Genomic DNA, 13,733 nt, shown 5'->3' on the forward strand with positions numbered 1-13,733 from the left:
GGCTCTCTGCTCAGCGGGGAGCCCGATGCGGGACTCGATCCCAGGACCCTGAGATCATGACCTGAGCCGAAGGCAGCGGCTTAACCCACTGAGCCACCCAGGCGCCCAGATGGGAGACTTTTGATGAGGCTTCTATCTCCTTACTGGTTATGTGTCTCTTCAGGTTTTCTGTTTCTTCCTGGTTCAGTTTTGGTAATTTGTATGTCTCTAGGAATGCATCCATTTTGTCCAGATTGTCAAATTTGTTGGCATATACTTGCTCATAGTATGTTCTTATATTTGTTTGTATTTCTTTGGTGTTGGTCATAATCTCTTCTCTTTCATTCATGATTTTATTTATTTGGGTCCTTTCTCTTTTCTTTTTGATAAGTCTGGCCAGGGGGTTATCGATCTTATTAGCTCTTTCAAAAAACTAGCAGCTCCTAGCTTTGTTGATCTCTTCTATCATTCTTTTGGTATCTATTTCATTGATTTCTGCTATGATCTTTATTATTTCTCTTCTCCTGCTGGGTTTAGTCTTTCCTTGCTGTTCTTTCTCCAGCTCCTTTAGGTGTAGGCTTAGGTTGTGTACTTGAGACTTTTCTTGTTTCCTGAGAAAGGCTTGTATCACTATATACTTCCTCCTCATAACTGCCTTTGCTGTGTCCCACAGATTTTGAACAGCTGTGTTTTCAGTTTCATTTGTTTCCATGAATTTTTTTTTTAAATTCTTTCTTAATTTTCTGGCTGACCCATTCATTCTTTAGTAGGATGCTCTTTAGCCTCCATGTATTTGAGAGCTTCTGAACTTACTTCTTGTGATTGAGTTCTAGCTTCAGAGCATTATGGTCTGAAAATATGCAGGGAATGATCCCAATCTTTTGGTACTGGTTGAGACCTGATTTGTGACCCCGGATGTTATCTATTCTGGAGAATGTTTCATGTGCACTTAAGAAGAATGTATATTCTGTTGCTTTGCGATAGAATATTCTGAATGTATCTGTGATGTCCATCTGTTCCAGTGTGTCATTTAAAGCCTTTATTTCCTTATTGATCTTTTGCTTAGGTGATCTGTCCATTTCAGTGAGGGGGGTGTTCAAGTCCCCTACTAATGTTGTATTATTGTTAATATGTTTCTTTGATTTTGTTATTAACTGGTTTATATAGTTGACTGCTCCCATGTTATGGGCATATATATGTAAAATTGTTAGCTTTTCCTGTAGGATCAGACCCCTTGATTATGATATAGTGTCCTTCCTCATCACTTATTATAGTCTATGGCTTAAAATCTAATTTACCTAATATAAGGATTGACACCCCAGCTTCCTTTTGATGTCCATTAGTTTGGTAAATTCTTTTCCACTCTCTCACTTTAAATATGGAGGTGTCTTTGGGCCTAAAATTAGTTTCTTATAGACAGCATATTGATGGATCTTGTTTTAATCCATTCTGATATCCTGTGTCTTTTGATTAGGGGCATTTAGCCCATTTACATTCAGGGTAACTATTGAAAGATACAAATTTAGTGGCATTGTATTGCCTGTAAGGTGACGGTTACTGTATATTGTCTGTGTTCCTTTCTGGTCTACTACTTTTAGGCTCTCTCTTTGCTTAGAAGACCCCTTTCAATATTTCCTTTAGGGCTGGTTTGGTGTTTGCAAATTCATTTAATTTTTGTTTCTCCAGGAAGCTTTTTATCTCACCTTCTATTTTCAATGACAGCCTAGCTGGATATACTATTCTTGGCTGCTATTTTTCTTGTTTAGTTCTCTGAATATATCATGCCAGTTCTTTCTGGCCTGCCAGGTCTCTGTGGATAAGTCTGCTGCCAATCTACTGTTTCTACCATTGTATGTTACAGACTTGTCATCCTGAGCTGCTTTCAGGTTTTTCTCTCTGTCACTAAGACTTGTAAATTTTACTATTAGATGATGGGGTGTGGACCTATTTTATTTATTTTGAGGGGGGTTCTCTGTGCCTCCTGGATTTTGATGCTTGTTCCCTTTGCCTTATTAGGGAAATGCTCTACTATAATTTGCTCTAATGGACCTTCTGCCCCTCTCTCTCTTTCTTCTTCAGGGATCCCAATTATTCTAATATTGTTTCATCTTTTGGTATCACTTATCTCTTGAATTCTCCCCTCTTGGTCATGTCATTGTTTATCTCTTTTTCTCACCTTCTTTATTCTCCATCATTTGGTCTTCTATATCAGTAATTCTGTCTTCTGCCTCATTTATCCTAGCAGTAAGAGCCTCCATTTTTTATTGCACCTCATTAATAGCTTTTTGGATTTCAACTTGGTTCGATTTTAGTTCTTTTATTTCTCCAGAAAGGGGTTTTATTTCTCCAGAAAGGGATTCTCTAATATCTTCCATGCCTTTTTTGAACCCAGCTAGTGCCTTGATAATTGTTATTCTGAACTCTAGTTCTGACATATTATGAATGTCCATATTGATTAGGTCCCTATCTGTGGTACTGCCTTTTTGTTGTTGTTGTTGTTTTGTGGTGAATTTTTCCACCTTATAATTTTTATCCAGATAAGAATATATGAACAAGAGAATAAAATACTAAAAGGGTGGAAAGACCCCAGAAAAATATATGCTAACCAAATCAGAATAGACCCAAAACTGGGGGGAGAAGAAATGGGGAAAAAGTAAAAATAAAAAAATATATATATATATGTATTAGACTGGTGAATAGAACAGAGGCACCCACTTGATTTAGGTGTATTTGGTCTCTTAGAAGAAACTACCTCCTAAAATTGTAAATAAAGATGTAAATCAAGAGGCACCCACTTGATTTAGGTGTATTCTGGTCTCTTAGAAGGAACTACCTCCTAAAATTATAAAGAAAGAACAACATATGTATACAAAAATAAGGGTAAGCATGATGAATGGGTGGAATATGAGTGCAAAGATGAAAATCAAAAAAGGATTATAAAAAAGGAATTCATAAGTTGGTTGGAAAAAGAAAAAAATGAGAGAATGTGATTAGCCTAGAGACTAGAACAAAGCCATGTGCTAGATTTGGGTACATTTTGATCTATTAGAAGAAATTGTATCCCAAAATTTTAAAGAAAAAAAAACCTATATGTATACAAAAAATAAGTTTAAATGCAACGAAGGGAATATGATATAACAATGAAAATTTTAAAAGATATATTTTAAAAGTTGTTAAGATAAAGTGGTTAATAAATGTTAAAAGAGGAAAGAGAAAAAGTAAAAAAAAATAAGCAAAATAAAATTAAAAAAATTTAACTTTGCAAGGTTATGGGAAGAAAACAATGAATTCTATGTGTTGCTTTCCCCTAGCTCTGGAGTTTCACAGTTCTCGTTAATCAGTATACTTGGTCTTGGCTGGATGTTCTTGCTCATCTTCTGGGGGAAGGGCCTGTTGAGGTGATTCTTAAATGTTTTTGCCTAAGGTGGATTTATATTGCGCTTGCCAGGGACCAAGCTAAGTAATCTGCTTGGGTTCACTCTCAGTAGCTTTTGTTCCCTGAACAGTTCTGTAGAACTTTGGAGGATGGGTATGAAAATGGTGGCCTCCCAGTCTCTGGCCCTGGAAGAGCTGCGAGCTTGGGGCCTCACTCCTCAGTGAGCCCTCAGAGAAAAGCAGCCAATCCCTCTCACCTCCCTGGTCTCTGGCCGCACTCTGTGCTCACCTAGCCTGTGACTGAGCATTTCTATCGTGCACAGTCCTGTTTGGAGTCTCCAAACTCAGCAGATTCCTCAGCAGATTCTACTCCAAACCCAATGCACTCCTGTGCCACTCCTCCCAGAGGAGGAAGGAGGTGGGTCACTCCAGATCTGCCACTTGTGGGGTCCCTTCTCAAAGAGTAGTGGTCTGACTGTGCCTTGGATCATGGTTTAAGGTAACCCTGAGCTGAGAGCTTACTCCTTGGCTCCATCCTGCAGCTGGCTTCCCCTCTCCAATACCTGGCAGCTAGGCCACACTCACATACCCCTGGTCTTTCTGTGACCCTGAAGGTCCCGAGACCACACTGTCCCCGTGAGGGGTCCATCTCCTCTTAGCCTATGGAGCGATGTCCCTCAGTAGAGCAGACTTCTAAAAGTTTTGATTTTGTGCTCCACTACTCCACTGCTTGCTGGGAGCTGGGCCCTCCCCCTGCGGTTTCCCTTCCCGTCACTTCTGATTCATTTCTCTGCACATCCTACCTTCCAGAAAGTGGTCGATTTTCTGTTCCTAGAATTGCTGCTCTTCTTCTCTTCTATCTCCTTTTGCATTTGTAGATGTTTAGAATGTTTTTTTTTAAATATTTTATTTATTTATTTGATAGACAGAGATCACAAGTAGGCAGAGAGGCAGGCAGAGAGAGGCAGAGAGGCAGGCAGAGAGAGAGGCTCCCCACTGAGCAGAGAGTCTGATGCAGGGCTTGATTCCAGGACCCTGGGATCATGACCTGAGCCAAAGGCAGAGACTTTAACCCACTGAGCCACCCAGGTGCTCCTGGAATGGTTTGATAACTATCTGGCTGAACTCCTGGGACCTAATGATATTTCAGTCTGTAACTCCTCTGCTCTCTTTCTTCCTCCTCCATTTTCAGTTTTATCAGAGCCTCTAGCTGATTGAAGAGATCAGATGAGCTGGCCTAGATCAGAACTGCATAGCAGATATGCAGAATTGTGAGAAACAATAAATGCTTATTGTTTTAAGTCATCAAGTTTTGGTTTGTTATGCAGCAAAAGCTAACTGATACTGGATATCCACATGCGTAGGAATGAAATTGGACCCTGAATTCACAGGATCTATAAAAATTAACTCAAAATGGAAGACAACCTAAATGTAAATGCTAAAAGTATTAAAACTTTTAGAAAGAGAAATGATGTAATCTTTGTATCCTTGGATTAGGCAATGGTTTCTTAGATATGACATCAAAAACACAAACAACATGGGGTATCTGGGTGGCTCAGTTGGGTAAGCATCCAACCCTTGGTCTTAGCTCAGATCTTGATCTCAGGGTCATGGGTTCAGGCCCACCCTGGGGTCCATGCTGGATGTGGAGCATCCTTAAAACATGCACACACAGACACACACACACACACACACAAGCAACAAAAGAAAAAAATAGATAAACTTGGAATCCCCAGTATAAGGAAATGTACTTTTTCTGGGGACCATTACTGCACAGTCTAGCCCAGCCACTCATTAGTGATGTGATATTGGGCAATCACTTATCCCACTAAGCTTAATTTTCTTACATATACTACTTATATCATACAAGTCTTATAAAGGTTAATGATTATATTTTAAATTCTTCACATACATTTTAGCTTATACCAATGCCTCTAAGAAACCCACGTATTTATTCCCTAGTTTCTTCTTTGCATTCTTTATAAGTTGTGTAGGTGCTACCTGTGCCTGATATTCAGAATTGAAAAATCAAAGATATTTAGTTTATAGTTATTATAATTATTAGTTATAGTCATTATTTTTACATATTCTTGGATCATATTTATAGTTTTCTAAAATGGCTGTGTCAGGGTAATTAACAGTATGGTTGATGCCTGAGTTAGGATATATCTGTGAACTGATAATACTAAACATGTGTATACCAAAAATCCTTAAATCTGTAAATAATATGTAATTCATATGTATTGTATATTTAATACACAAATATCATAAATGATAACTATTTAACTCTTTCTAGCATCTTATTTACTTTTGATCATTAATTTATAGAATAGGATCAGAAATTAATATCAATTTCTATATAAATAGCAAATCCATTCAATTCATTAGTGTGAGAAGAAACTAAGACCTACATTTCAAAGACTGTGTTTTCTGTTAGAGTAGATAAAAGGGTGATGATGTTTAGAAGACCTGAGTGGGAAAGGTCGGTTTCTGAAAGCTAGTAGAGGTAAAGAGGAGCTAGATATCTCTGATAACCTTAGCAGAAACAAAGCAGTCAGAGAAAGTGCCCAACCATAAATTAAATTATAATACTTGGACCTTGGAAAGGGCTCTTGTAGGAGCAAACCATATAGAGATGGATAACTCAAGGAACCTTGTTTATCACATGGATTGATAGGAGATGTTGAGTGACATATTATATTTTTGTGTCCCTACTGTTTTGATTGAACAGCTTTATCATGGAAATTGGAATTATGGTGAGAGTAAGTAAGTAAGTAAGTTTAGAATAATATGTTTTCTTGCCTTAAAGTTTAGGTCACTTTCATTTGGGTGCAATTGTGCCTGATACCTTGAATGTGAACTGTCTCAAGGTGAGATAGCATAGGAATGTTGCTAATTCATTTGGACATTTCACACTTTGCTGTGTCCATGCTCTGATGCTTTTCTCTTGGAGCTGGGCTAGCAAGTGATGACAACAGTGGGAGCAAGAAGAGAGAATCTTAAGCAGGCTGTACACCCAGCCCGGAGCCCAACATGGGGCTTGATCTCATAATCCTGGGACCATGATCTGAGCTGAAATCAAGAATCAGATGCTTACCCCACTGAGGCACCCAGGCACCCCAAAAATAGTCTTTAATGAATGGCATATATGAGGGAAAAATTGGTGTAATTCTAAGTTAAAACACCTGGTAGCAACTTACCATAAAAACAGCACATCAAAGATACTTGAACATTTTCTAGTGATTCCTATTCTTTAAATTTTTATTTAAATTGGTATACACATCAGAGATGTTTCTAACATGAATATGGAGATTTTAAGTTTTAACTATTTAGAAAAAGGTATAAGTCAAGTCCCTGGAGATTCTATTGGGTCTGCTAAGTCTTTACTCTTTGAGGAAAGAAGTGACAGAATCAATGGCTTTGGGGCGCCTGTGTGGCTCAGTCATTAAGAGTCTGCCTTTGGCTCAGGTCATGATCCCATGGTCCTGGGATCAAGCCCTGCATTGGGCTTCCTGCTCAGTGGGAAGCCTGCTTTTCTCTCTCCCACTCCCCATGCTTGTGTTCTCTCTCTCGCCATGTCTATCTCTCTGTCAATAAATACAAATCTTTAAAATAATGAAAAAAGAATCATTGGCCTTGACTTTCAGAAGCATGACCTCCAAGTATCTGAGGGAGGTTTGCTAGAGATTTAACAATTTTGATGATATAAAAACATACCTGGAATAAGAATGAAGAGGGAACATCCTGAACACAATTACATATTACTGTTATTTTTCACAGAGAATAATGTTGAATGAGTAGGTTGTTCATGGCTTCTCTCTGTATCAGTTTGGTTGAATTGCTATGGTCATGAAAGATGCCCATTTAAAGACCGTTCTTCTGTAAAGAGGCATAATGCTACCCCCAAAGAGAATATTCTAGCAAGAGTTCAGTAAATTCAATAATGAGTGCCTAGTGAATTGCAGGAGCTATTTCTAAAGTGGCTAGAATACTGTAGCTCTAATATTGGGAAAGGTTAGACACTTCTTATCTGGCACTGACACCCGAACTACTTAATCAGCCACTAGTGAGTCATAGTAAGTTTTACAATTGTTGCATTAAAGGTTAAACGTAATTGGTTATAGTCAACTTTCTTACCCACTGCAGTAGCTCCTGCTATAACTTTAGCTATAACAGAGTCTTTCAAATTCATGATCTCAGCTCTTATTTGGTATTTCAATTGGTAATTTCATGTTGTTATGGATAAAAATGTTAATGTGTCTATAAAATTTTCTTGACAAAAAAATATTACCTGGGAGGGTCATAGTACAATTATCTAAATATGCCTCATTGGTATACAGTTAATTTTAGTACTTTTATTTATAAAGAATCTTTCTCTCAGGGACACAAAGTTTTTGGAGACTGAATCCTGCTGGGCTTCTCTCATTGTCCTTGGTGTTATGGTTCTGACCATGTGACCCCTGTGGATAGGATTGATTCCTGGGATTTGTCATTTGTTGCTCATGGCATTTGTAGGTTCCTCTGGATTTTTGGTCAGAAAGAGATGCTTGGTTGTTGTCTCTATTAGCTGAAGTAGGTAATGCCATTTCAGAGTCAAGAATTATTATTTTTCAGCTCTGTATAACATTGTACTGAACACTTGGGATGATATAATACAAATATAGTATCCAATACAATCTGTGCAGCAGAATCTGTGGGATGGAGTAGGAGAGGTTATGGAAGAGAACTGTATAGATTAGGGAGGTCTGCCATATATATAGTAGGTATGGCTCTTTATCATGTTAAAACATTATCAGCTTCACCCATAAGAAGTGAAATACAAGTTCAGATTACAAGAGATCTTCTTCTCATTTATCAACTTGGCAAAGATAAAATGTTTGGATTAGTGTTTGTAAGGGTGTATAATCAGGCACCCCTTTACATTGCTCATGATGGTTTAAATTGCTTAATTTTTTTTCCATAAAATGTAAAAAGAGCTAACAAAATGAAAACTGCAAGAATCTTTGGAAATAACAGTATGCCTTCTAGGAATATATTCTACGGGTATCTGCACAAATACATGTAGTGATAGATATTGCAGCACTAGTTGAAATGATAAAAAATCAGAAACCACTAAATGACCATCAGCAGAGCATTTGTTAAGTAAATTATTGTGCATCTATTTTATGTAACAGTATTCAGTTGTGTTAAATGAAAAGAAACAACTCTATGGGGACTGACGTGTACCACCTCTGGTGATACATTTTAAGTGAGGAAAGGGGTCAAGGTCTAGAACAGCATGGTTAGGCTGAAATCACTGATATTACAATATTTATTTCTGAGTATCTTTATATTTATTTAGAATTTCTCTGGATGAATAAGAAATAGATAAGAGTTTGTATTCAGAGGGGAATTGTGTGACTGGGGAACAAGGTGGATTAGATTATTCTTCAGCAAATATCACTCCCATGCCCTCTCTCCTTTCATATGTCCTGCCCTAGTGCCTGGGTCTTGGCCACATAACTTGCTTTGGTGACAGAATACAGCAGATGTAACACAAGCAAGTGTTAGGCAGTTCTAGCCTAGCCAATGTGCTTCTGTGATTGCCATGAGAATAAAAACCCTGGTAGCCACTATCTCTTCAGCCTATGGCCCTGAATGACATGTGTGGATTATTCTCAAGCTTGACCCAAAGCCTAGAACCAAGGCTACACAGCCCACAGTCTGAAGCAGAGGTACCCCTGCCAATCTGTAGGACTGTAAGTGAGAGAAATCAATGCTTACTGATGTAAGCCACTGAGTTCTGGGGTGGTTTGTCATATGGCATTATTGTAGCAATAGCCAATTAATATAGCTGTAGACTTACTTGTTGTGTATAGCTCTTTGTGCTTTTAAATGTTATATAATATATATCTCTTACCCATTCAAAAAGTACATTAATTTGTTAACCTCTATCTCTCAAAACCAACCAAAAATGCACAGAAAACAAGAAACAGCATATGATTGAACAATGCAGAAGCCCATGCTTCAATTATATTTGAGTTGTTCAGCTGACATGGTTATTTGTGGTTGAGGTTCCTCCTTTCATATTTAATCTGGCCATCCACTGAGGCACCAGTTGGTTTTATAAAGAGAACCTATTGAAGTGAAAAAAATGTGTTGGCATACAGAGAAGGACTAATATTTCTGTCTAGGAGATGAGATACTGATGGATGATTTAAAGATTTTATTTATTTATTTGAAAGAGAGAGAGAGAGAGAGAGATCACAAATAATCAGAGAGGCAGGCAGAGAGAGAGGGAAGCAGGCTTCCCACTGAGGAGAAAGCCCAATGCCGGGGCTCCATCCCAGGACCCTGAGACCATGACCTGAGCCAAAAGCAGAGGCTTAACCCACTGAGCCACCCAGATGCCCCCTGATGGATGATTTAATAGATTTTAAATATTTTTTTAGTTTTATGCTGACCTAATTTCAGGGTACCTGAATTGAAGCAGAAATGTTTCAGCAGCATTTTGTTTAAATCTTTATAAAGAGGATTATACTAGAATATTTAGGTATTTAATAAGAAATGTGAAAGTGTCAAACAGGAATGCATTTCTCATAGATAGAGAAGATGGTAGACAAATGACTTTGTTTTGAGATTATATCATCTCAGTGAACCTGGAATTCTAACTCAGTTATTACATAAAACCAGACTGAAGGTGACTTGCCATGGTGTAGTTTTGGAGAGGACTGTATCAACCAAGGCCATTTGTGTTAACTGGAACCTCTTTGAGAAAGCTGGTCATGTATTTACTTTATGAGTTATTCAGTGAATGTTGGGGTCAACAGAATGACAAAGCCAGGAAAAGTACTATGTCCATCATAAATACTTTATCAGATCAGCACTCTTAGGGTCTGATTGTATGACACAGAGACACAGAGTAGGCAGTGGGGACAAACATAAGAATCCCTCAGATAGAAAATACCATGACAGAACAGAGTAGGGAGTGGAGGGAACACAAGTAGTATGAGCAGGAGTTGGATCAACTTTACAGACTAGGGATCATTGTTGGTCTGCTGTAGAGTGACCAAAATGTGTCCCAGGCACTGTATGTGTCTTGAATTCTGAATGATAGTTTTAAGGAGGGCTTCAGTTCTCTTTTGGCTAGGTTCTGAGATGGCATCTGTTTTTCCTGTCTTTGCACATTCTAACAAATGCATGAGCCTCTCTCTGTTCTTAGAACAACCTGAAAAAGTCCAACTGACATAAGTCAATCTCAAAGCTTCTACTTACCTTCAGATAGAGGAAAAACTGTTTCATAGCAACGGACTGTATCACTAACCCTATAAATGGCACTTTAATTTGAATAAATCAAGACTCTAAACATGACTTCATGGAAATGTATCATCACTATTGGTAAAGGGAAAAATAAATGCCCTTGAATATATAGGTCAGTAATTGGTTTTCTTATTAGTGTGTTAGTTGTACATTCATATAAACATGAGGTTCATAATGCTCAATAATTTAAAGTCTTACTCCCTGGGAATAAGCTCTTGAAATGATGAAACAACACATGAAAATTAGAGAATTCTGTTTGTCTAGTTATTTTCATAATACACAAATTCCTTCTATTCCAATTTCTCTACAAAGCAGAGATAAAAGTTAGAGTTGTCTATTAATGGATGCAAATTAAATTTAAAGTGGAATGGATATTATCCCAATGATTTAGTTGTAAATATTAAATATCCTCCTATCATATTCTCCTTATAAACTCACTGATATCTCTGCAAATTTTTCAGTAGAAATGAGGCTTCAACTACCACTAATAAGATGAGGATTGATGTGGTCAATTTGCTCTGACCATCCTCAAATTGATGAATGTTAAAAATCTTATTCTGCTCACTAGTCCACAAGGACTCTTCTACAATAAATGCTGTAAAAGCTGTAAGCAAGTAGTTTCTGAAAAGCATTTGGCTGTATTCCTATTCATCAAAACACTGAACTCATCATACCATGAAACAATTAGTCAGACTATGAATTAACTAAGAAGCTTTACTCCTACATTACTGTGTTTAATTCCTGAAATCAGTTCTAAAAGAGTAAGAGACCCATTATCCTGGATCCAAGAATAAATGGGCCCTTGGACTTTTTTTCCCCCCTCCATCAGGCATCTACTTTTAAAGCAATAATCTCAGCTACTTCACTTTAAATCTCTAGTGGCATCATTTTTGTCTTAAGAAGAAAACCATCATTTGAAGGAAGAGTAAAACCTCTCACTGGAAGCATATTATGGATAATAAACAGATCAGCATGTGATTATGATGTAGTTACGGAAAATGTGAAATACCAGGGGATGATTTCAAAGCATTTGTTTTTTTATGTTAAAAGTTTTTATAATTCAACATTTCAATATAAAGAAAGATGTTTCTGTTGATAAATTCTATTTCTAGAAGGGGAAGGTAATATTAAACATGTAATTCTTCACAAATATTTAAAATATAGGACTAGTTCGCTATATTATGTTCCAATAGAACTTTTTTGCAGTTTATATCATAATTATGGTATACATAAACTACCATTAATTTTTTCAAATATTAACTGATCCCAACCAACCAAATGAAAAAAGAGGTCTGTCAGAGAAATCTTCTGAGTAACAGAGAAAACTAATAAAGGATTCTGCATGGGAAGTTCAGAGGATAATAGCTGAGTTAATTACTTGTTCATTAATAGCTGAGTTACTTATATTCTCCCCAATACTGTTTTCACCTCACATAATTCATATTTTATTATAAAGATAAAAGTTTATGTAACAGGCTTCCAGTTATGAAATTAATAAATCACAGGAATAAAAGACACAGAATAGGGAATATAGTCAGTGGTATTGTAATAGTGTTGTATGGAGAGAGATGGTAGCTACACTTTTGCTACTTGTGGTAGCAAAAGTTATAGGAAGTTGAGTCACTTTGTTGTACACTTGAAACTAATATAACATTGTTTGTTAATTATACTCAAAAAAATCAAAGTTGCATATTACTTCTTTTCTCATTTAAAAATAGCTGATGGACAGCAGGTTTTTTGAAATGAGTGGTAAAGTATTCATGTTCTTCTCCTAGTATATTTGGGTCATAGAAATGTCCAACATTGTAACTCAGTTATTGGGGGAACATGTCTTACAGAGGTGTCCTGTTTGAAAGTGGGACAAGAAAGGATGCCTAGAAATTGCCCTTATGGTGGAGAGAGACTTATTTAGAGGGACCGAGTTCTAAAGAAGTCTGTATTACATAGAACTTGTTTGGGCCACATTCAAATTGTTGCTATGAAGGACTTTCTAAAAGGAGAATAAATTTTCCTATCTCTGTTTTCCTATTTCCTTCATCTCAAGTGAAAGTATCCTCTGGTTCCTATATTGACTCCTAGTAACTCATACATCTTTTGTGCCTCTCCTCCTTGTTTCAAAAGATGAGCTGTTCCTTCACCAGTCCTCTAGAATCTAAATAGAATCTCAGCCTCTCTCTTCTGAAGTATTCACCAAAAATCACCTTTTCTCTAATATATATGTAATCTCTCTCTTAGTTATTTCCTCTCTAAGTGTATGTGGCAGACACTATTGGCTGCATACCAATGATCTTGTCTTCCCTCTTTCTTTTTTGCTGGTTGTGCCATTCCCCCATCATAAAGACTCAAGGGGCCCAAATAACCCATTTCCTAGACTCTTACATAGTAGAGGGAAAGGTAGAGGAAATGTTGACAGACCTTTTACAAAAGAAAGTCTTACAAGAGAGTGATATGTGAAGAAAAATTGCCCTTCCTTCCCTTCCTCCTTACTTTGAATGCTGACTTATGAGGACATGATGCTTGGAGCCACAGTAGTCATCTTTGCAATAGCGTTGGAAAAACATGGAGGGAAAAATGAAAAATGGCATCTGGGAACAACTGAGAGTCAAGGGGCCTTGATGACATGATTGAGCTATTGAACAAACACTGAGATCAATTATCTCTGGTCTTTCTTTGTAAGAAAAGTAAACCTACTGTCTAAGCAGTATGTAGTCTAATATTCAATTAAGCATATCAGAAAGCATTCTAACTGACTTTGATTTAAGGTAGCTCCCTTAGTTGGATAATCCAATATTTTTGGTTATTTTATCCTTTCTTCTTCTTGTGATTAAGAGCAAATGTGATGGCTGGATCACAGCAAAAATTTGGGTCCATAAAGTGACATGGAAAATGAAAACCATGTATTAATTATAATAAAGTTGAAAAATATAAAGAACCTGATATGACCATACCAATGATGATTATAACAATTCTTGGCCAACCTTGAAACTTCTTTTACATGGCAGAGAAATAAGGTTCTATCTTTTTTATTTTTAATTTATTTTTTATTTATTTTCAGCATAACAGTATTCATTATTTTTGCA

This window comes from Mustela nigripes, chromosome X (genome assembly GCF_022355385.1).
Source record: "Mustela nigripes isolate SB6536 chromosome X, MUSNIG.SB6536, whole genome shotgun sequence".
Lineage (NCBI taxonomy): Eukaryota > Metazoa > Chordata > Mammalia > Carnivora > Mustelidae > Mustela > Mustela nigripes.